This window comes from Phalangium opilio, unplaced genomic scaffold (assembly GCF_054372755.1).
Source record: "Phalangium opilio isolate 3A_F unplaced genomic scaffold, DU_Popi_V2 ptg000487l_1, whole genome shotgun sequence".
Lineage (NCBI taxonomy): Eukaryota > Metazoa > Arthropoda > Arachnida > Opiliones > Phalangiidae > Phalangium > Phalangium opilio.
The window spans coordinates 562,045-578,366 of NW_028324237.1; the positions used below are offsets into that span (position 1 = coordinate 562,045).

Here is a 16,322-nt window from a genome sequence, read left to right on the forward strand (position 1 = left end):
TGCATTTAAATAGTCACTAAATTACCTCTGCAAAAACTCGGGTCCGTCCGGGATTTGAACCCGGGACCACTCACACCCGAAGCGAGTATCATACCCCTAGGCCAGCGGACCATGTATGACACTGAAACATGCTCAACTCGTAGGCCTACAATATAACTAGTTGCATTTGAATAGTCACTAAATTACCTCTGCAAAAACTCGGGTCCGTCCGGGATTTGAACCCGGGACCATTCACACCCAAAGCGAGCATCATACCCCTAGACCAACGGACCATGTATGAAATAAAAAATGCTCAACTCATAGGCCTACCCTGTAGTTAGTTGCATTTAAATAGTCACTAAATTACCTCTGCAAAAACTCGGGTCCGTCCGGGATTTGAACCCGGGACCACTCACACCCGAAGCGATTATCATACCCCTAGACCAACGGACGAAGTATGACACTGAAACATGCTCAACTCGTAGGCCTACAATATAACTAGTTGCATTTGAATAGTCACTAAATTACCTCTGCAAAAACTCGGGTCCGTCCGGGATTTGAACCCGGGACCACTCACACCCAAAGCGAGTATCATACCCCTAGACCAACGGACCATGTATGAAATAAAACATGCTCAACTCATAGGCCTACCCTGTAGTTAGTTGCATTTAAATAGTCACTAAATTACCTCTGCAAAAACTCGGGTCCGTCCGGGATTTGAACCCGGGACCACTCACACCCGAAGCGAGTATCATACCCCTAGACCAACGGACGAAGTATGACACTGAAACATGCTCAGCTCGTAGTCCTTCAATTTAACTCGATGCATTTGAATAGTCACCAAATTACCTCTGCAAAAACTCGGGGCCGTCCGGGATTTGAACCCGGGACCACTCACACCCGAAGCGAGTACCATACCCCTAGACCAACGTACCATGTATGACACTGAAACATGCTCAACTCGTAGGCCTACAATATAACTAGTTGCATTTAAATAGTCACTAAATTACCTCTGCAAAAACTCGGGTCCGTCCGGGATTTGAACCCGGGACCACTCACACCCAAAGCGAGTATCATACCCCTAGACCAACGGACCATGTATGAAATAAAACATGCTCAACTCATAGGCCTACCCTGTAGTTAGTTGCATTTAAATAGTCACTAAATTACCTCTGCAAAAACTCGGGTCCGTCCGGGATTTGAACCCGGGACCACTCACACCCGAAGCGAGTATCATACCCCTAGGCCAGCGGACCATGTATGACACTGAAACATGCTCAACTCGTCGGCCTACAATATAACTAGTTGCATTTGAATAGTCACTAAATTACCTCTGCAAAAACTCGGGTCCGTCCGGGATTTGAACCCGGGACCACTCACACCCAAAGCGAGCATCATACCCCTAGACCAACGGACCATGTATGAAATAAAAAATGCTCAACTCATAGGCCTACCCTGTAGTTAGTTGCATTTAAATAGTCACTAAATTACCTCTGCAAAAACTCGGGTCCGTCCGGGATTTGAACCCGGGACCACTCACACCCGAAGCGAGTATCATACCCCTAGACCAACGGACGAAGTATGACACTGAAACATGCTCAGCTCGTAGTCCTTCAATTTAACTCGATGCATTTGAATAGTCACCAAATTACCTCTGCAAAAACTCGGGGCCGTCCGGGATTTGAACCCGGGACCACTCACACCCGAAGCGAGTACCATACCCCTAGACCAACGTACCATGTATGACACTGAAACATGCTCAACTCGTAGGCCTACAATATAACTAGTTGCATTTAAATAGTCACTAAATTACCTCTGCAAAAACTCGGGTCCGTCCGGGATTTGAACCCGGGACCACTCACACCCAAAGCGAGTATCATACCCCTAGACCAACGGACCATGTATGAAATAAAACATGCTCAACTCATAGGCCTACCCTGTAGTTAGTTGCATTTAAATAGTCACTAAATTACCTCTGCAAAAACTCGGGTCCGTCCGGGATTTGAACCCGGGACCACTCACACCCGAAGCGAGTATCATACCCCTAGGCCAACACACCATGTATGACACTGAAACATGCTCAACTCGTAGGCCTACAATATAACTAGTTGCATTTGAATAGTCACTAAATTACCTCTGCAAAAACTCGGGTCCGTCCGGGATTTGAACCCGGGACCACTCACACCCAAAGCGAGTATCATACCCCTAGACCAGCGGACCACGTATGAAATAAAACATGCTCAACTCATAGGCCTACCCTGTAGTTAGTTGCATTTAAATAGTCACTAAATTACCTCTGCAAAAACTCGGGTCCGTCCGGGTTTTGAACCCGGGACCACTCACACCCGAAGCGAGTATCATACCCCTAGACCAACGGACGAAGTATGACACTGAAACATGCTCAGCTCGTAGTCCTTCAATTTAACTCGTTGCATTTGAATAGTCACCAAATTACTTCTGCAAAAACTCGAGTCCGTCCGGGGATTTGAACCCGGAACCACTCGCACCCAAAGCGAGTATCACACCCCTAGACCAACGGACCATGTATGAAATAAAACATTTTCAACTCATAGGCCTACCCTGTAGTTACTTGCATTTAAATAGTCACTAAATTACCTCTGCAAAAACTCGGGTCCGTCCGGGATTTGAACCCGGGACCACTCACACCCGAAGCGAGTATCATACCCCTAGGCCAACGGACCATGTATGACACTAAAACATGCTCAACTCGTAGGCCTACAATATAACTAGTTGCATTTGAATAGTCACTAAATTACCTCTGCAAAAACTCGGGTCCGTCCGGGATTTGAACCCGGGACCACTCACACCCGAAGCGAGTATCATACCCCTAGGCCAGCGGACCATGTATGACACTGAAACATGCTCAACTCGTAGGCCTACAATATAACTAGTTGCATTTGAATAGTCACTAAATTACCTCTGCAAAAACTCGGGTCCGTCCGGGATTTGAACCCGGGACCATTCACACCCAAAGCGAGCATCATACCCCTAGACCAACGGACCATGTATGAAATAAAAAATGCTCAACTCATAGGCCTACCCTGTAGTTAGTTGCATTTAAATAGTCACTAAATTACCTCTGCAAAAACTCGGGTCCGTCCGGGATTTGAACCCGGGACCACTCACACCCGAAGCGAGTATCATACCCCTAGACCAACGGACGAAGTATGACACTGAAACATGCTCAACTCGTAGGCCTACAATATAACTAGTTGCATTTGAATAGTCACTAAATTACCTCTGCAAAAACTCGGGTCCGTCCGGGATTTGAACCCGGGACCACTCACACCCAAAGCGAGTATCATACCCCTAGACCAACGGACCATGTATGAAATAAAACATGCTCAACTCATAGGCCTACCCTGTAGTTAGTTGCATTTAAATAGTCACTAAATTACCTCTGCAAAAACTCGGGTCCGTCCGGGATTTGAACCCGGGACCACTCACACCCGAAGCGAGTATCATACCCCTAGACCAATGGACGAAGTATGACACTGAAACATGCTCAGCTCGTAGTCCTTCAATTTAACTCGTTGCATTTGAATAGTCACCAAATTACTTCTGCAAAAACTCGGGTCCGTCCGGGGATTTGAACCCGGAACCACTCGCACCCAAAGCGAGTATCATACCCCTAGACCAACGGACCATGTATGAAATAAAACATACTCAACTCATAGGCCTACCCTGTAGTTACTTGCATTTAAATAGTCACTAAATTGCTTCTGCAAAAACTCGGGTCCGTCCGGGATTTGAACCCGGGACCACTCACACCCGAAGCGAGTACCATACCCCTAGACCAACGGACCATGTATGACACTGAAACATGCTCAACTCGTAGGCCTACAATATAACTAGTTGCATTTAAATAGTCACTAAATTACCTCTGCAAAAACTCGGGTCCGTCCGGGATTTGAACCCGGGACCACTCACACCCAAAGCGAGTATCATACCCCTAGACCAACGGACCATGTATGAAATAAAACATGCTCAACTCATAGGCCTACCCTGTAGTTAGTTGCATTTAAATAGTCACTAAATTACCTCTGCAAAAACTCGGGTCCGTCCGGGATTTGAACCCGGGACCACTCACACCCGAAGCGAGTATCATACCCCTAGGCCAGCGGACCATGTATGACACTGAAACATGCTCAACTCGTAGGCCTACAATATAACTAGTTGCATTTGAATAGTCACTAAATTACCTCTGCAAAAACTCGGGTCCGTCCGGGATTTGAACCCGGGACCATTCACACCCAAAGCGAGCATCATACCCCTAGACCAACGGACCATGTATGAAATAAAAAATGCTCAACTCATAGGCCTACCCTGTAGTTAGTTGCATTTAAATAGTCACTAAATTACCTCTGCAAAAACTCGGGTCCGTCCGGGATTTGAACCCGGGACCACTCACACCCGAAGCGAGTATCATACCCCTAGACCAACGGACGAAGTATGACACTGAAACATGCTCAGCTCGTAGTCCTTCAATTTAACTCGTTGCATTTGAATAGTCACCAAATTACCTCTGCAAAAACTCGGGTCCGTCCGGGATTTGAACCCGGGACCACTCACACCCGAAGCGAGTACCATATCCCTAGACCAACGTACCATGTATGACACTGAAACATGCTCAACTCGTAGGCCTACAATATAACTAGTTGCATTTGAATAGTCACTAAATTACATCTGCAAAAACTCGGGTCCGTCCGGGATTTGAACCCGGGACCACTCACACCCAAAGCGAGTATCATACCCCTAGACCAACGGACCATGTATGAAATAAAACATGCTCAACTCATAGGCCTACCCTGTAGTTAGTTGCATTTAAATAGTCACTAAATTACCTCTGCAAAAACTCGGGTCCGTCCGGGATTTGAACCCGGGACCACTCACACCCGAAGCGAGTATCATACCCCTAGACCAATGGACGAAGTATGACACTGAAACATGCTCAGCTCGTAGTCCTTCAATTTAACTCGTTGCATTTGAATAGTCACCAAATTACTTCTGCAAAAACTCGGGTCCGTCCGGGGATTTGAACCCGGAACCACTCGCACCCAAAGCGAGTATCATACCCCTAGACCAACGGACCATGTATGAAATAAAACATACTCAACTCATAGGCCTACCCTGTAGTTACTTGCATTTAAATAGTCACTAAATTGCTTCTGCAAAAACTCGGGTCCGTCCGGGATTTGAACCCGGGACCACTCACACCCGAAGCGAGTACCATACCCCTAGACCAACGGACCATGTATGACACTGAAACATGCTCAACTCGTAGGCCTACAATATAACTAGTTGCATTTAAATAGTCACTAAATTACCTCTGCAAAAACTCGGGTCCGTCCGGGATTTGAACCCGGGACCACTCACACCCAAAGCGAGTATCATACCCCTAGACCAACGGACCATGTATGAAATAAAACATGCTCAACTCATAGGCCTACCCTGTAGTTAGTTGCATTTAAATAGTCACTAAATTACCTCTGCAAAAACTCGGGTCCGTCCGGGATTTGAACCCGGGACCACTCACACCCGAAGCGAGTATCATACCCCTAGGCCAGCGGACCATGTATGACACTGAAACATGATCAACTCGTAGGCCTACAATATAACTAGTTGCATTTGAATAGTCACTAAATTACCTCTGCAAAAACTCGGGTCCGTCCGGGATTTGAACCCGGGACCATTCACACCCAAAGCGAGCATCATACCCCTAGACCAACGGACCATGTATGAAATAAAAAATGCTCAACTCATAGGCCTACCCTGTAGTTAGTTGCATTTAAATAGTCACTAAATTACCTCTGCAAAAACTCGGGTCCGTCCGGGATTTGAACCCGGGACCACTCACACCCGAAGCGAGTATCATACCCCTAGACCAACGGACGAAGTATGACACTGAAACATGCTCAGCTCGTAGTCCTTCAATTTAACTCGTTGCATTTGAATAGTCACCAAATTACCTCTGCAAAAACTCGGGTCCGTCCGGGATTTGAACCCGGGACCACTCACACCCGAAGCGAGTACCATACCCCTAGACCAACGTACCATGTATGACACTGAAACATGCTCAACTCGTAGGCCTACAATATAACTAGTTGCATTTAAATAGTCACTAAATTACCTCTGCAAAAACTCGGGTCCGTCCGGGATTTGAACCCGGGACCACTCACACCCAAAGCGAGTATCATACCCCTAGACCAACGGACCATGTATGAAATAAAACATGCTCAACTCATAGGCCTACCCTGTAGTTAGTTGCATTTAAATAGTCACTAAATTACCTCTGCAAAAACTCGGGTCCGTCCGGGATTTGAACCCGGGACCACTCACACCCGAAGCGAGTATCATACCCCTAGAACAACGGACGAAGTATGACACTGAAACATGCTCAGCTCGTAGTCCTACAATTTAACAAGTTACTTTTAAATAGTCACCAAATTACTTCAGCAAAAACACGGGTCCGTCCGGGATTTGAACCCGGGACCACTCGCACCCAAAGCGAGTATCATACCCCTAGACCAACGGACCATGTATGAAATAAAACATGCTCAACTCATAGGCCTACCCTGTAGTTAGTTGCATTTAAATAGTCACTAAATTACCTCTGCAAAAACTCGGGTCCGTCCGGGATTTGAACCCGGGACCACTCACACCCGAAGCGAGTATCATACCCCTAGGCCAACGGACCATGTATGACACTGAAACATGCTCAACTCGTAGGCCTACAATATAACTAGTTGCATTTGAATAGTCACTAAATTACCTCTGCAAAAACTCGGGTCCGTCCGGGATTTGAACCCGGGACCACTCACACCCGAAGCGAGTATCATACCCCTAGGCCAGCGGACCATGTATGACACCGAAACATGCTCAACTCGTAGGCCTACAATATAACTAGTTGCATTTGAATAGTCACTAAATTACCTCTGCAAAAACTCGGGTCCGTCCGGGATTTGAACCCGGGACCATTCACACCCAAAGCGAGCATCATACCCCTAGACCAACGGACCATGTATGAAATAAAAAATGCTCAACTCATAGGCCTACCCTGTAGTTAGTTGCATTTAAATAGTCACTAAATTACCTCTGCAAAAACTCGGGTCCGTCCGGGATTTGAACCCGGGACCACTCACACCCGAAGCGAGTATCATACCCCTAGACCAACGGACGAAGTATGACACTGAAACATGCTCAACTCGTAGGCCTACAATATAACTAGTTGCATTTGAATAGTCACTAAATTACCTCTGCAAAAACTCGGGTCCGTCCGGGATTTGAACCCGGGACCACTCACACCCAAAGCGAGTATCATACCCCTAGACCAACGGACCATGTATGAAATAAAACATGCTCAACTCATAGGCCTACCCTGTAGTTAGTTGCATTTAAATAGTCACTAAATTACCTCTGCAAAAACTCGGGTCCGTCCGGGATTTGAACCCGGGACCACTCACACCCGAAGCGAGTATCATACCCCTAGGCCAACGGACCATGTATGACACTGAAACATGCTCAACTCGTAGGCCTACAATATAACTAGTTGCATTTGAATAGTCACTAAATTACCTCTGCAAAAACTCGGGTCCGTCCGGGATTTGAACCCGGGACCACTCACACCCGAAGCGAGTATCATACCCCTAGAACAACGGACGAAGTATGACACTGAAACATGCTCAACTCGTAGGCCTACAATATAACTAGTTGCATTTGAATAGTCACTAAATTACATCTGCAAAAACTCGGGTCCGTCCGGGATTTGAACCCGGGACCACTCACACCCAAAGCGAGTATCATACCCCTAGACCAACGGACCATGTATGAAATAAAACATGCTCAACTCATAGGCCTACCCTGTAGTTAGTTGCATTTAAATAGTCACTAAATTACCTCTGCAAAAACTCGGGTCCGTCCGGGATTTGAACCCGGGACCACTCACACCCGAAGCGAGTATCATACCCCTAGAACAACGGACGAAGTATGACACTGAAACATGCTCAGCTCGTAGTCCTACAATTTAACAAGTTACTTTTAAATAGTCACCAAATTACTTCAGCAAAAACACGGGTCCGTCCGGGATTTGAACCCGGGACCACTCGCACCCAAAGCGAGTATCATACCCCTAGACCAACGGACCATGTATGAAATAAAACATGCTCAACTCATAGGCCTACCCTGTAGTTAGTTGCATTTAAATAGTCACTAAATTACCTCTGCAAAAACTCGGGTCCGTCCGGGATTTGAACCCGGGACCACTCACACCCGAAGCGAGTATCATACCCCTAGGCCAACGGACCATGTATGACACTGAAACATGCTCAACTCGTAGGCCTACAATATAACTAGTTGCATTTGAATAGTCACTAAATTACCTCTGCAAAAACTCGGGTCCGTCCGGGATTTGAACCCGGGACCACTCACACCCGAAGCGAGTATCATACCCCTAGGCCAGCGGACCATGTATGACACCGAAACATGCTCAACTCGTAGGCCTACAATATAACTAGTTGCATTTGAATAGTCACTAAATTACCTCTGCAAAAACTCGGGTCCGTCCGGGATTTGAACCCGGGACCATTCACACCCAAAGCGAGCATCATACCCCTAGACCAACGGACCATGTATGAAATAAAAAATGCTCAACTCATAGGCCTACCCTGTAGTTAGTTGCATTTAAATAGTCACTAAATTACCTCTGCAAAAACTCGGGTCCGTCCGGGATTTGAACCCGGGACCACTCACACCCGAAGCGAGTATCATACCCCTAGACCAACGGACGAAGTATGACACTGAAACATGCTCAACTCGTAGGCCTACAATATAACTAGTTGCATTTGAATAGTCACTAAATTACCTCTGCAAAAACTCGGGTCCGTCCGGGATTTGAACCCGGGACCACTCACACCCAAAGCGAGTATCATACCCCTAGACCAACGGACCATGTATGAAATAAAACATGCTCAACTCATAGGCCTACCCTGTAGTTAGTTGCATTTAAATAGTCACTAAATTACCTCTGCAAAAACTCGGGTCCGTCCGGGATTTGAACCCGGGACCACTCACACCCGAAGCGAGTATCATACCCCTAGACCAATGGACGAAGTATGACACTGAAATATGCTCAGCTCGTAGTCCTTCAATTTAACTCGTTGCATTTGAATAGTCACCAAATTACTTCTGCAAAAACTCGGGTCCGTCCGGGGATTTGAACCCGGAACCACTCGCACCCAAAGCGAGTATCATACCCCTAGACCAACGGACCATGTATGAAGTAAAACATACTCAACTCATAGGCCTACCCTGTAGTTACTTGCATTTAAATAGTCACTAAATTGCTTCTGCAAAAACTCGGGTCCGTCCGGGATTTGAACCCGGGACCACTCACACCCGAAGCGAGTACCATACCCCTAGACCAACGGACCATGTATGACACTGAAACATGCTCAACTCGTAGGCCTACAATATAACTAGTTGCATTTAAATAGTCACTAAATTACCTCTGCAAAAACTCGGGTCCGTCCGGGATTTGAACCCGGGACCACTCACACCCAAAGCGAGTATCATACCCCTAGACCAACGGACGAAGTATGACACTGAAACATGCTCAACTCGTAGGCCTACAATATAACTAGTTGCATTTGAATAGTCACTAAATTACCTCTGCAAAAACTCGGGTCCGTCCGGGATTTGAACCCGGGACCACTCACACCCAAAGCGAGTATCATACCCCTAGACCAACGGACCATGTATGAAATAAAACATGCTCAACTCATAGGCCTACCCTGTAGTTAGTTGCATTTAAATAGTCACTAAATTACCTCTGCAAAAACTCGGGTCCGTCCGGGATTTGAACCCGGGACCACTCACACCCGAAGCGAGTATCATACCCCTAGACCAATGGACGAAGTATGACACTGAAATATGCTCAGCTCGTAGTCCTTCAATTTAACTCGTTGCATTTGAATAGTCACCAAATTACTTCTGCAAAAACTCGGGTCCGTCCGGGGATTTGAACCCGGAACCACTCGCACCCAAAGCGAGTATCATACCCCTAGACCAACGGACCATGTATGAAGTAAAACATACTCAACTCATAGGCCTACCCTTAGTTACTTGCATTTAAATAGTCACTAAATTGCTTTTGCAAAAACTCGGGTCCGTCCGGGATTTGAACCCGGGACCACTCACACCCGAAGCGAGTACCATACCCCTAGACCAACGGACCATGTATGACACTGAAACATGCTCAACTCGTAGGCCTACAATATAACTAGTTGCATTTAAATAGTCACTAAATTACCTCTGCAAAAACTCGGGTCCGTCCGGGATTTGAACCCGGGACCACTCACACCCAAAGCGAGTATCATACCCCTAGACCAACGGACCATGTATGAAATAAAACATGCTCAACTCATAGGCCTACCCTGTAGTTAGTTGCATTTAAATAGTCACTAAATTACCTCTGCAAAAACTCGGGTCCGTCCGGGATTTGAACCCGGGACCACTCACACCCGAAGCGAGTATCATACCCCTAGAACAACGGACGAAGTATGACACTGAAACATGCTCAGCTCGTAGTCCTACAATTTAACAAGTTACTTTTAAATAGTCACCAAATTACTTCAGCAAAAACACGGGTCCGTCCGGGATTTGAACCCGGGACCACTCGCACCCAAAGCGAGTATCATACCCCTAGACCAACGGACCATGTATGAAATAAAACATGCTCAACTCATAGGCCTACCCTGTAGTTAGTTGCATTTAAATAGTCACTAAATTACCTCTGCAAAAACTCGGGTCCGTCCGGGATTTGAACCCGGGACCACTCACACCCGAAGCGAGTATCATACCCCTAGACCAACGGACGAAGTATGACACTGAAACATGCTCAACTCGTAGGCCTACAATATAACTAGTTGCATTTGAATAGTCACTAAATTACCTCTGCAAAAACTCGGGTCCGTCCGGGATTTGAACCCGGGACCACTCACACCCAAAGCGAGTATCATACCCCTAGACCAACGGACCATGTATGAAATAAAACATGCTCAACTCATAGGCCTACCCTGTAGTTAGTTGCATTTAAATAGTCACTAAATTACCTCTGCAAAAACTCGGGTCCGTCCGGGATTTGAACCCGGGACCACTCACACCCGAAGCGAGTATCATACCCCTAGACCAATGGACGAAGTATGACACTGAAATATGCTCAGCTCGTAGTCCTTCAATTTAACTCGTTGCATTTGAATAGTCACCAAATTACTTCTGCAAAAACTCGGGTCCGTCCGGGGATTTGAACCCGGAACCACTCGCACCCAAAGCGAGTATCATACCCCTAGACCAACGGACCATGTATGAAGTAAAACATACTCAACTCATAGGCCTACCCTTAGTTACTTGCATTTAAATAGTCACTAAATTGCTTTTGCAAAAACTCGGGTCCGTCCGGGATTTGAACCCGGGACCACTCACACCCGAAGCGAGTACCATACCCCTAGACCAACGGACCATGTATGACACTGAAACATGCTCAACTCGTAGGCCTACAATATAACTAGTTGCATTTAAATAGTCACTAAATTACCTCTGCAAAAACTCGGGTCCGTCCGGGATTTGAACCCGGGACCACTCACACCCAAAGCGAGTATCATACCCCTAGACCAACGGACCATGTATGAAATAAAACATGCTCAACTCATAGGCCTACCCTGTAGTTAGTTGCATTTAAATAGTCACTAAATTACCTCTGCAAAAACTCGGGTCCGTCCGGGATTTGAACCCGGGACCACTCACACCCGAAGCGAGTATCATACCCCTAGAACAACGGACGAAGTATGACACTGAAACATGCTCAGCTCGTAGTCCTACAATTTAACAAGTTACTTTTAAATAGTCACCAAATTACTTCAGCAAAAACACGGGTCCGTCCGGGATTTGAACCCGGGACCACTCGCACCCAAAGCGAGTATCATACCCCTAGACCAACGGACCATGTATGAAATAAAACATGCTCAACTCATAGGCCTACCCTGTAGTTAGTTGCATTTAAATAGTCACTAAATTACCTCTGCAAAAACTCGGGTCCGTCCGGGATTTGAACCCGGGACCACTCACACCCGAAGCGAGTATCATACCCCTAGGCCAACGGACCATGTATGACACTGAAACATGCTCAACTCGTAGGCCTACAATACAACTAGTTGCATTTGAATAGTCACTAAATTACCTCTGCAAAAACTCGGGTCCGTCCGGGATTTGAACCCGGGACCACTCACACCCGAAGCGAGTATCATACCCCTAGGCCAGCGGACCATGTATGACACTGAAACATGCTCAACTCGTAGGCCTACAATATAACTAGTTGCATTTGAATAGTCACTAAATTACCTCTGCAAAAACTCGGGTCCGTCCGGGATTTGAACCCGGGACCATTCACACCCAAAGCGAGCATCATACCCCTAGACAAACGGACCATGTATGAAATAAAAAATGCTCAACTCATAGGCCTACCCTGTAGTTAGTTGCATTTAAATAGTCACTAAATTACCTCTGCAAAAACTCGGGTCCGTCCGGGATTTGAACCCGGGACCACTCACACCCGAAGCGAGTATCATACCCCTAGACCAACGGACGAAGTATGACACTGAAACATGCTCAACTCGTAGGCCTACAATATAACTAGTTGCATTTGAATAGTCACTAAATTACCTCTGCAAAAACTCGGGTCCGTCCGGGATTTGAACCCGGGACCACTCACACCCAAAGCGAGTATCATACCCCTAGACCAACGGACCATGTATGAAATAAAACATGCTCAACTCATAGGCCTACCCTGTAGTTAGTTGCATTTAAATAGTCACTAAATTACCTCTGCAAAAACTCGGGTCCGTCCGGGATTTGAACCCGGGACCACTCACACCCGAAGCGAGTATCATACCCCTAGACCAATGGACGAAGTATGACACTGAAATATGCTCAGCTCGTAGTCCTTCAATTTAACTCGTTGCATTTGAATAGTCACCAAATTACTTCTGCAAAAACTCGGGTCCGTCCGGGGATTTGAACCCGGAACCACTCGCACCCAAAGCGAGTATCATACCCCTAGACCAACGGACCATGTATGAAGTAAAACATACTCAACTCATAGGCCTACCCTGTAGTTACTTGCATTTAAATAGTCACTAAATTGCTTTTGCAAAAACTCGGGTCCGTCCGGGATTTGAACCCGGGACCACTCACACCCGAAGCGAGTACCATACCCCTAGACCAACGGACCATGTATGACACTGAAACATGCTCAACTCGTAGGCCTACAATATAACTAGTTGCATTTAAATAGTCACTAAATTACCTCTGCAAAAACTCGGGTCCGTCCGGGATTTGAACCCGGGACCACTCACACCCAAAGCGAGTATCATACCCCTAGACCAACGGACCATGTATGAAATAAAACATGCTCAACTCATAGGCCTACCCTGTAGTTAGTTGCATTTAAATAGTCACTAAATTACCTCTGCAAAAACTCGGGTCCGTCCGGGATTTGAACCCGGGACCACTCACACCCGAAGCGAGTATCATACCCCTAGAACAACGGACGAAGTATGACACTGAAACATGCTCAGCTCGTAGTCCTACAATTTAACAAGTTACTTTTAAATAGTCACCAAATTACTTCAGCAAAAACACGGGTCCGTCCGGGATTTGAACCCGGGACCACTCGCACCCAAAGCGAGTATCATACCCCTAGACCAACGGACCATGTATGAAATAAAACATGCTCAACTCATAGGCCTACCCTGTAGTTAGTTGCATTTAAATAGTCACTAAATTACCTCTGCAAAAACTCGGGTCCGTCCGGGATTTGAACCCGGGACCACTCACACCCGAAGCGAGTATCATACCCCTAGGCCAACGGACCATGTATGACACTGAAACATGCTCAACTCGTAGGCCTACAATATAACTAGTTGCATTTGAATAGTCACTAAATTACCTCTGCAAAAACTCGGGTCCGTCCGGGATTTGAACCCGGGACCACTCACACCCGAAGCGAGTATCATACCCCTAGGCCAGCGGACCATGTATGACACTGAAACATGCTCAACTCGTAGGCCTACAATATAACTAGTTGCATTTGAATAGTCACTAAATTACCTCTGCAAAAACTCGGGTCCGTCCGGGATTTGAACCCGGGACCATTCACACCCAAAGCGAGCATCATACCCCTAGACCAACGGACCATGTATGAAATAAAAAATGCTCAACTCATAGGCCTACCCTGTAGTTAGTTGCATTTAAATAGTCACTAAATTACCTCTGCAAAAACTCGGGTCCGTCCGGGATTTGAACCCGGGACCACTCACACCCGAAGCGAGTATCATACCCCTAGACCAACGGACGAAGTATGACACTGAAACATGCTCAACTCGTAGGCCTACAATATAACTAGTTGCATTTGAATAGTCACTAAATTACCTCTGCAAAAACTCGGGTCCGTCCGGGATTTGAACCCGGGACCACTCACACCCAAAGCGAGTATCATACCCCTAGACCAACGGACCATGTATGAAATAAAACATGCTCAACTCATAGGCCTACCCTGTAGTTAGTTGCATTTAAATAGTCACTAAATTACCTCTGCAAAAACTCGGGTCCGTCCGGGATTTGAACCCGGGACCACTCACACCCGAAGCGAGTATCATACCCCTAGACCAATGGACGAAGTATGACACTGAAACATGCTCAGCTCGTAGTCCTTCAATTTAACTCGTTGCATTTGAATAGTCACCAAATTACTTCTGCAAAAACTCGGGTCCGTCCGGGGATTTGAACCCGGAACCACTCGCACCCTAAGCGAGTATCATACCCCTAGACCAACGGACCATGTATGAAATAAAACATACTCAACTCATAGGCCTACCCTGTAGTTACTTGCATTTAAATAGTCACTAAATTGCTTCTGCAAAAACTCGGGTCCGTCCGGGATTTGAACCCGGGACCACTCACACCCGAAGCGAGTACCATACCCCTAGACCAACGGACCATGTATGACACTGAAACATGCTCAACTCGTAGGCCTACAATATAACTAGTTGCATTTAAATAGTCACTAAATTACCTCTGCAAAAACTCGGGTCCGTCCGGGATTTGAACCCGGGACCACTCACACCCAAAGCGAGTATCATACCCCTAGACCAACGGACCATGTATGAAATAAAACATGCTCAACTCATAGGCCTACCCTGTAGTTAGTTGCATTTAAATAGTCACTAAATTACCTCTGCAAAAACTCGGGTCCGTCCGGGATTTGAACCCGGGACCACTCACACCCGAAGCGAGTATCATACCCCTAGGCCAGCGGACCATGTATGACACTGAAACATGCTCAACTCGTAGGCCTACAATATAACTAGTTGCATTTGAATAGTCACTAAATTACCTCTGCAAAAACTCGGGTCCGTCCGGGATTTGAACCCGGGACCATTCACACCCAAAGCGAGCATCATACCCCTAGACCAACGGACCATGTATGAAATAAAAAATGCTCAACTCATAGGCCTACCCTGTAGTTAGTTGCATTTAAATAGTCACTAAATTACCTCTGCAAAAACTCGGGTCCGTCCGGGATTTGAACCCGGGACCACTCACACCCGAAGCGAGTATCATACCCCTAGAACAACGGACGAAGTATGACACTGAAACATGCTCAGCTCGTAGTCCTACAATTTAACAAGTTACTTTTAAATAGTCACCAAATTACTTCAGCAAAAACACGGGTCCGTCCGGGATTTGAACCCGGGACCACTCGCACCCAAAGCGAGTATCATACCCCTAGACCAACGGACCATGTATGAAATAAAACATGCTCAACTCATAGGCCTACCCTGTAGTTAGTTGCATTTAAATAGTCACTAAATTACCTCTGCAAAAACTCGGGTCCGTCCGGGATTTGAACCCGGGACCACTCACACCCGAAGCGAGTATCATACCCCTAGGCCAACGGACCATGTATGACACTGAAACATGCTCAACTCGTAGGCCTACAATATAACTAGTTGCATTTAAATAGTCACTAAATTACCTCTGCAAAAACTCGGGTCCGTCCGGGATTTGAACCCGGGACCACTCACACCCAAAGCGAGTATCATACCCCTAGACCAACGGACCATGTATGAAATAAAACATGCTCAACTCATAGGCCTACCCTGTAGTTAGTTGCATTTAAATAGTCACTAAATTACCTCATCAAAAACTCGGGTCCGTCAGTAGTATAGGGCTACATTTCGTACCACGGTAGAGGTATAAAGTAGGTGCGT

At 46.5% G+C, this 16,322-nt stretch overlaps 52 non-coding genes across 52 annotated transcripts; all 52 read right to left on the minus strand.

Annotated features, from left to right (window-relative positions):
• Positions 1–521: 521 nt before the first annotated feature.
• On the minus strand, positions 522–593 carry TRNAP-UGG (transfer RNA proline (anticodon UGG)). Its single transcript has one exon. It is a non-coding gene; the product is annotated as a tRNA-Pro (tRNA).
• An 86-nt stretch (positions 594–679) lies between these two features.
• TRNAP-CGG (transfer RNA proline (anticodon CGG)) lies at positions 680–753 on the minus strand. The gene has a single exon. It is a non-coding gene; the product is annotated as a tRNA-Pro (tRNA).
• A 250-nt stretch (positions 754–1,003) lies between these two features.
• TRNAP-UGG (transfer RNA proline (anticodon UGG)) lies at positions 1,004–1,075 on the minus strand. The gene has a single exon. It is a non-coding gene; the product is annotated as a tRNA-Pro (tRNA).
• Positions 1,076–1,324: 249 nt separating this feature from the next.
• TRNAP-UGG (transfer RNA proline (anticodon UGG)) lies at positions 1,325–1,396 on the minus strand. The gene has a single exon. It is a non-coding gene; the product is annotated as a tRNA-Pro (tRNA).
• Positions 1,397–1,482: 86 nt separating this feature from the next.
• TRNAP-CGG (transfer RNA proline (anticodon CGG)) lies at positions 1,483–1,556 on the minus strand. Its single transcript has one exon. It is a non-coding gene; the product is annotated as a tRNA-Pro (tRNA).
• A 250-nt stretch (positions 1,557–1,806) lies between these two features.
• TRNAP-UGG (transfer RNA proline (anticodon UGG)) lies at positions 1,807–1,878 on the minus strand. The gene has a single exon. It is a non-coding gene; the product is annotated as a tRNA-Pro (tRNA).
• Positions 1,879–2,609: 731 nt separating this feature from the next.
• TRNAP-CGG (transfer RNA proline (anticodon CGG)) lies at positions 2,610–2,681 on the minus strand. Its single transcript has one exon. It is a non-coding gene; the product is annotated as a tRNA-Pro (tRNA).
• A 408-nt stretch (positions 2,682–3,089) lies between these two features.
• TRNAP-CGG (transfer RNA proline (anticodon CGG)) lies at positions 3,090–3,163 on the minus strand. The gene has a single exon. It is a non-coding gene; the product is annotated as a tRNA-Pro (tRNA).
• An 89-nt stretch (positions 3,164–3,252) lies between these two features.
• TRNAP-UGG (transfer RNA proline (anticodon UGG)) lies at positions 3,253–3,324 on the minus strand. The gene has a single exon. It is a non-coding gene; the product is annotated as a tRNA-Pro (tRNA).
• Positions 3,325–3,734: 410 nt separating this feature from the next.
• TRNAP-CGG (transfer RNA proline (anticodon CGG)) lies at positions 3,735–3,806 on the minus strand. The gene has a single exon. It is a non-coding gene; the product is annotated as a tRNA-Pro (tRNA).
• Positions 3,807–3,895: 89 nt separating this feature from the next.
• TRNAP-UGG (transfer RNA proline (anticodon UGG)) lies at positions 3,896–3,967 on the minus strand. The gene has a single exon. It is a non-coding gene; the product is annotated as a tRNA-Pro (tRNA).
• Positions 3,968–4,374: 407 nt separating this feature from the next.
• TRNAP-CGG (transfer RNA proline (anticodon CGG)) lies at positions 4,375–4,448 on the minus strand. Its single transcript has one exon. It is a non-coding gene; the product is annotated as a tRNA-Pro (tRNA).
• A 250-nt stretch (positions 4,449–4,698) lies between these two features.
• TRNAP-UGG (transfer RNA proline (anticodon UGG)) lies at positions 4,699–4,770 on the minus strand. Its single transcript has one exon. It is a non-coding gene; the product is annotated as a tRNA-Pro (tRNA).
• A 410-nt stretch (positions 4,771–5,180) lies between these two features.
• TRNAP-CGG (transfer RNA proline (anticodon CGG)) lies at positions 5,181–5,252 on the minus strand. Its single transcript has one exon. It is a non-coding gene; the product is annotated as a tRNA-Pro (tRNA).
• Positions 5,253–5,341: 89 nt separating this feature from the next.
• TRNAP-UGG (transfer RNA proline (anticodon UGG)) lies at positions 5,342–5,413 on the minus strand. Its single transcript has one exon. It is a non-coding gene; the product is annotated as a tRNA-Pro (tRNA).
• Positions 5,414–5,820: 407 nt separating this feature from the next.
• Positions 5,821–5,894, minus strand: TRNAP-CGG (transfer RNA proline (anticodon CGG)). Its single transcript has one exon. It is a non-coding gene; the product is annotated as a tRNA-Pro (tRNA).
• A 250-nt stretch (positions 5,895–6,144) lies between these two features.
• TRNAP-UGG (transfer RNA proline (anticodon UGG)) lies at positions 6,145–6,216 on the minus strand. Its single transcript has one exon. It is a non-coding gene; the product is annotated as a tRNA-Pro (tRNA).
• Positions 6,217–6,465: 249 nt separating this feature from the next.
• On the minus strand, positions 6,466–6,537 carry TRNAP-UGG (transfer RNA proline (anticodon UGG)). The gene has a single exon. It is a non-coding gene; the product is annotated as a tRNA-Pro (tRNA).
• An 88-nt stretch (positions 6,538–6,625) lies between these two features.
• Positions 6,626–6,697, minus strand: TRNAP-CGG (transfer RNA proline (anticodon CGG)). Its single transcript has one exon. It is a non-coding gene; the product is annotated as a tRNA-Pro (tRNA).
• Positions 6,698–7,105: 408 nt separating this feature from the next.
• Positions 7,106–7,179, minus strand: TRNAP-CGG (transfer RNA proline (anticodon CGG)). Its single transcript has one exon. It is a non-coding gene; the product is annotated as a tRNA-Pro (tRNA).
• An 89-nt stretch (positions 7,180–7,268) lies between these two features.
• On the minus strand, positions 7,269–7,340 carry TRNAP-UGG (transfer RNA proline (anticodon UGG)). The gene has a single exon. It is a non-coding gene; the product is annotated as a tRNA-Pro (tRNA).
• Positions 7,341–7,428: 88 nt separating this feature from the next.
• TRNAP-CGG (transfer RNA proline (anticodon CGG)) lies at positions 7,429–7,500 on the minus strand. Its single transcript has one exon. It is a non-coding gene; the product is annotated as a tRNA-Pro (tRNA).
• Positions 7,501–7,750: 250 nt separating this feature from the next.
• TRNAP-UGG (transfer RNA proline (anticodon UGG)) lies at positions 7,751–7,822 on the minus strand. The gene has a single exon. It is a non-coding gene; the product is annotated as a tRNA-Pro (tRNA).
• Positions 7,823–8,071: 249 nt separating this feature from the next.
• Positions 8,072–8,143, minus strand: TRNAP-UGG (transfer RNA proline (anticodon UGG)). The gene has a single exon. It is a non-coding gene; the product is annotated as a tRNA-Pro (tRNA).
• Positions 8,144–8,231: 88 nt separating this feature from the next.
• On the minus strand, positions 8,232–8,303 carry TRNAP-CGG (transfer RNA proline (anticodon CGG)). The gene has a single exon. It is a non-coding gene; the product is annotated as a tRNA-Pro (tRNA).
• A 408-nt stretch (positions 8,304–8,711) lies between these two features.
• TRNAP-CGG (transfer RNA proline (anticodon CGG)) lies at positions 8,712–8,785 on the minus strand. Its single transcript has one exon. It is a non-coding gene; the product is annotated as a tRNA-Pro (tRNA).
• An 89-nt stretch (positions 8,786–8,874) lies between these two features.
• On the minus strand, positions 8,875–8,946 carry TRNAP-UGG (transfer RNA proline (anticodon UGG)). The gene has a single exon. It is a non-coding gene; the product is annotated as a tRNA-Pro (tRNA).
• A 410-nt stretch (positions 8,947–9,356) lies between these two features.
• TRNAP-CGG (transfer RNA proline (anticodon CGG)) lies at positions 9,357–9,428 on the minus strand. The gene has a single exon. It is a non-coding gene; the product is annotated as a tRNA-Pro (tRNA).
• Positions 9,429–9,678: 250 nt separating this feature from the next.
• Positions 9,679–9,750, minus strand: TRNAP-UGG (transfer RNA proline (anticodon UGG)). The gene has a single exon. It is a non-coding gene; the product is annotated as a tRNA-Pro (tRNA).
• A 409-nt stretch (positions 9,751–10,159) lies between these two features.
• Positions 10,160–10,231, minus strand: TRNAP-CGG (transfer RNA proline (anticodon CGG)). Its single transcript has one exon. It is a non-coding gene; the product is annotated as a tRNA-Pro (tRNA).
• An 89-nt stretch (positions 10,232–10,320) lies between these two features.
• Positions 10,321–10,392, minus strand: TRNAP-UGG (transfer RNA proline (anticodon UGG)). The gene has a single exon. It is a non-coding gene; the product is annotated as a tRNA-Pro (tRNA).
• Positions 10,393–10,641: 249 nt separating this feature from the next.
• TRNAP-UGG (transfer RNA proline (anticodon UGG)) lies at positions 10,642–10,713 on the minus strand. The gene has a single exon. It is a non-coding gene; the product is annotated as a tRNA-Pro (tRNA).
• An 86-nt stretch (positions 10,714–10,799) lies between these two features.
• On the minus strand, positions 10,800–10,873 carry TRNAP-CGG (transfer RNA proline (anticodon CGG)). The gene has a single exon. It is a non-coding gene; the product is annotated as a tRNA-Pro (tRNA).
• An 89-nt stretch (positions 10,874–10,962) lies between these two features.
• On the minus strand, positions 10,963–11,034 carry TRNAP-UGG (transfer RNA proline (anticodon UGG)). The gene has a single exon. It is a non-coding gene; the product is annotated as a tRNA-Pro (tRNA).
• A 409-nt stretch (positions 11,035–11,443) lies between these two features.
• On the minus strand, positions 11,444–11,515 carry TRNAP-CGG (transfer RNA proline (anticodon CGG)). The gene has a single exon. It is a non-coding gene; the product is annotated as a tRNA-Pro (tRNA).
• Positions 11,516–11,604: 89 nt separating this feature from the next.
• Positions 11,605–11,676, minus strand: TRNAP-UGG (transfer RNA proline (anticodon UGG)). Its single transcript has one exon. It is a non-coding gene; the product is annotated as a tRNA-Pro (tRNA).
• A 249-nt stretch (positions 11,677–11,925) lies between these two features.
• TRNAP-UGG (transfer RNA proline (anticodon UGG)) lies at positions 11,926–11,997 on the minus strand. Its single transcript has one exon. It is a non-coding gene; the product is annotated as a tRNA-Pro (tRNA).
• An 88-nt stretch (positions 11,998–12,085) lies between these two features.
• Positions 12,086–12,157, minus strand: TRNAP-CGG (transfer RNA proline (anticodon CGG)). Its single transcript has one exon. It is a non-coding gene; the product is annotated as a tRNA-Pro (tRNA).
• A 408-nt stretch (positions 12,158–12,565) lies between these two features.
• Positions 12,566–12,639, minus strand: TRNAP-CGG (transfer RNA proline (anticodon CGG)). Its single transcript has one exon. It is a non-coding gene; the product is annotated as a tRNA-Pro (tRNA).
• An 89-nt stretch (positions 12,640–12,728) lies between these two features.
• On the minus strand, positions 12,729–12,800 carry TRNAP-UGG (transfer RNA proline (anticodon UGG)). The gene has a single exon. It is a non-coding gene; the product is annotated as a tRNA-Pro (tRNA).
• A 410-nt stretch (positions 12,801–13,210) lies between these two features.
• On the minus strand, positions 13,211–13,282 carry TRNAP-CGG (transfer RNA proline (anticodon CGG)). Its single transcript has one exon. It is a non-coding gene; the product is annotated as a tRNA-Pro (tRNA).
• Positions 13,283–13,371: 89 nt separating this feature from the next.
• TRNAP-UGG (transfer RNA proline (anticodon UGG)) lies at positions 13,372–13,443 on the minus strand. Its single transcript has one exon. It is a non-coding gene; the product is annotated as a tRNA-Pro (tRNA).
• A 249-nt stretch (positions 13,444–13,692) lies between these two features.
• On the minus strand, positions 13,693–13,764 carry TRNAP-UGG (transfer RNA proline (anticodon UGG)). Its single transcript has one exon. It is a non-coding gene; the product is annotated as a tRNA-Pro (tRNA).
• Positions 13,765–13,852: 88 nt separating this feature from the next.
• Positions 13,853–13,924, minus strand: TRNAP-CGG (transfer RNA proline (anticodon CGG)). Its single transcript has one exon. It is a non-coding gene; the product is annotated as a tRNA-Pro (tRNA).
• Positions 13,925–14,332: 408 nt separating this feature from the next.
• TRNAP-CGG (transfer RNA proline (anticodon CGG)) lies at positions 14,333–14,406 on the minus strand. Its single transcript has one exon. It is a non-coding gene; the product is annotated as a tRNA-Pro (tRNA).
• Positions 14,407–14,495: 89 nt separating this feature from the next.
• On the minus strand, positions 14,496–14,567 carry TRNAP-UGG (transfer RNA proline (anticodon UGG)). Its single transcript has one exon. It is a non-coding gene; the product is annotated as a tRNA-Pro (tRNA).
• A 249-nt stretch (positions 14,568–14,816) lies between these two features.
• On the minus strand, positions 14,817–14,889 carry TRNAP-AGG (transfer RNA proline (anticodon AGG)). Its single transcript has one exon. It is a non-coding gene; the product is annotated as a tRNA-Pro (tRNA).
• Positions 14,890–14,977: 88 nt separating this feature from the next.
• Positions 14,978–15,049, minus strand: TRNAP-CGG (transfer RNA proline (anticodon CGG)). The gene has a single exon. It is a non-coding gene; the product is annotated as a tRNA-Pro (tRNA).
• An 89-nt stretch (positions 15,050–15,138) lies between these two features.
• Positions 15,139–15,210, minus strand: TRNAP-UGG (transfer RNA proline (anticodon UGG)). Its single transcript has one exon. It is a non-coding gene; the product is annotated as a tRNA-Pro (tRNA).
• Positions 15,211–15,780: 570 nt separating this feature from the next.
• On the minus strand, positions 15,781–15,852 carry TRNAP-UGG (transfer RNA proline (anticodon UGG)). Its single transcript has one exon. It is a non-coding gene; the product is annotated as a tRNA-Pro (tRNA).
• Positions 15,853–15,940: 88 nt separating this feature from the next.
• Positions 15,941–16,012, minus strand: TRNAP-CGG (transfer RNA proline (anticodon CGG)). The gene has a single exon. It is a non-coding gene; the product is annotated as a tRNA-Pro (tRNA).
• An 89-nt stretch (positions 16,013–16,101) lies between these two features.
• TRNAP-UGG (transfer RNA proline (anticodon UGG)) lies at positions 16,102–16,173 on the minus strand. Its single transcript has one exon. It is a non-coding gene; the product is annotated as a tRNA-Pro (tRNA).
• Positions 16,174–16,322: the final 149 nt, after the last annotated feature.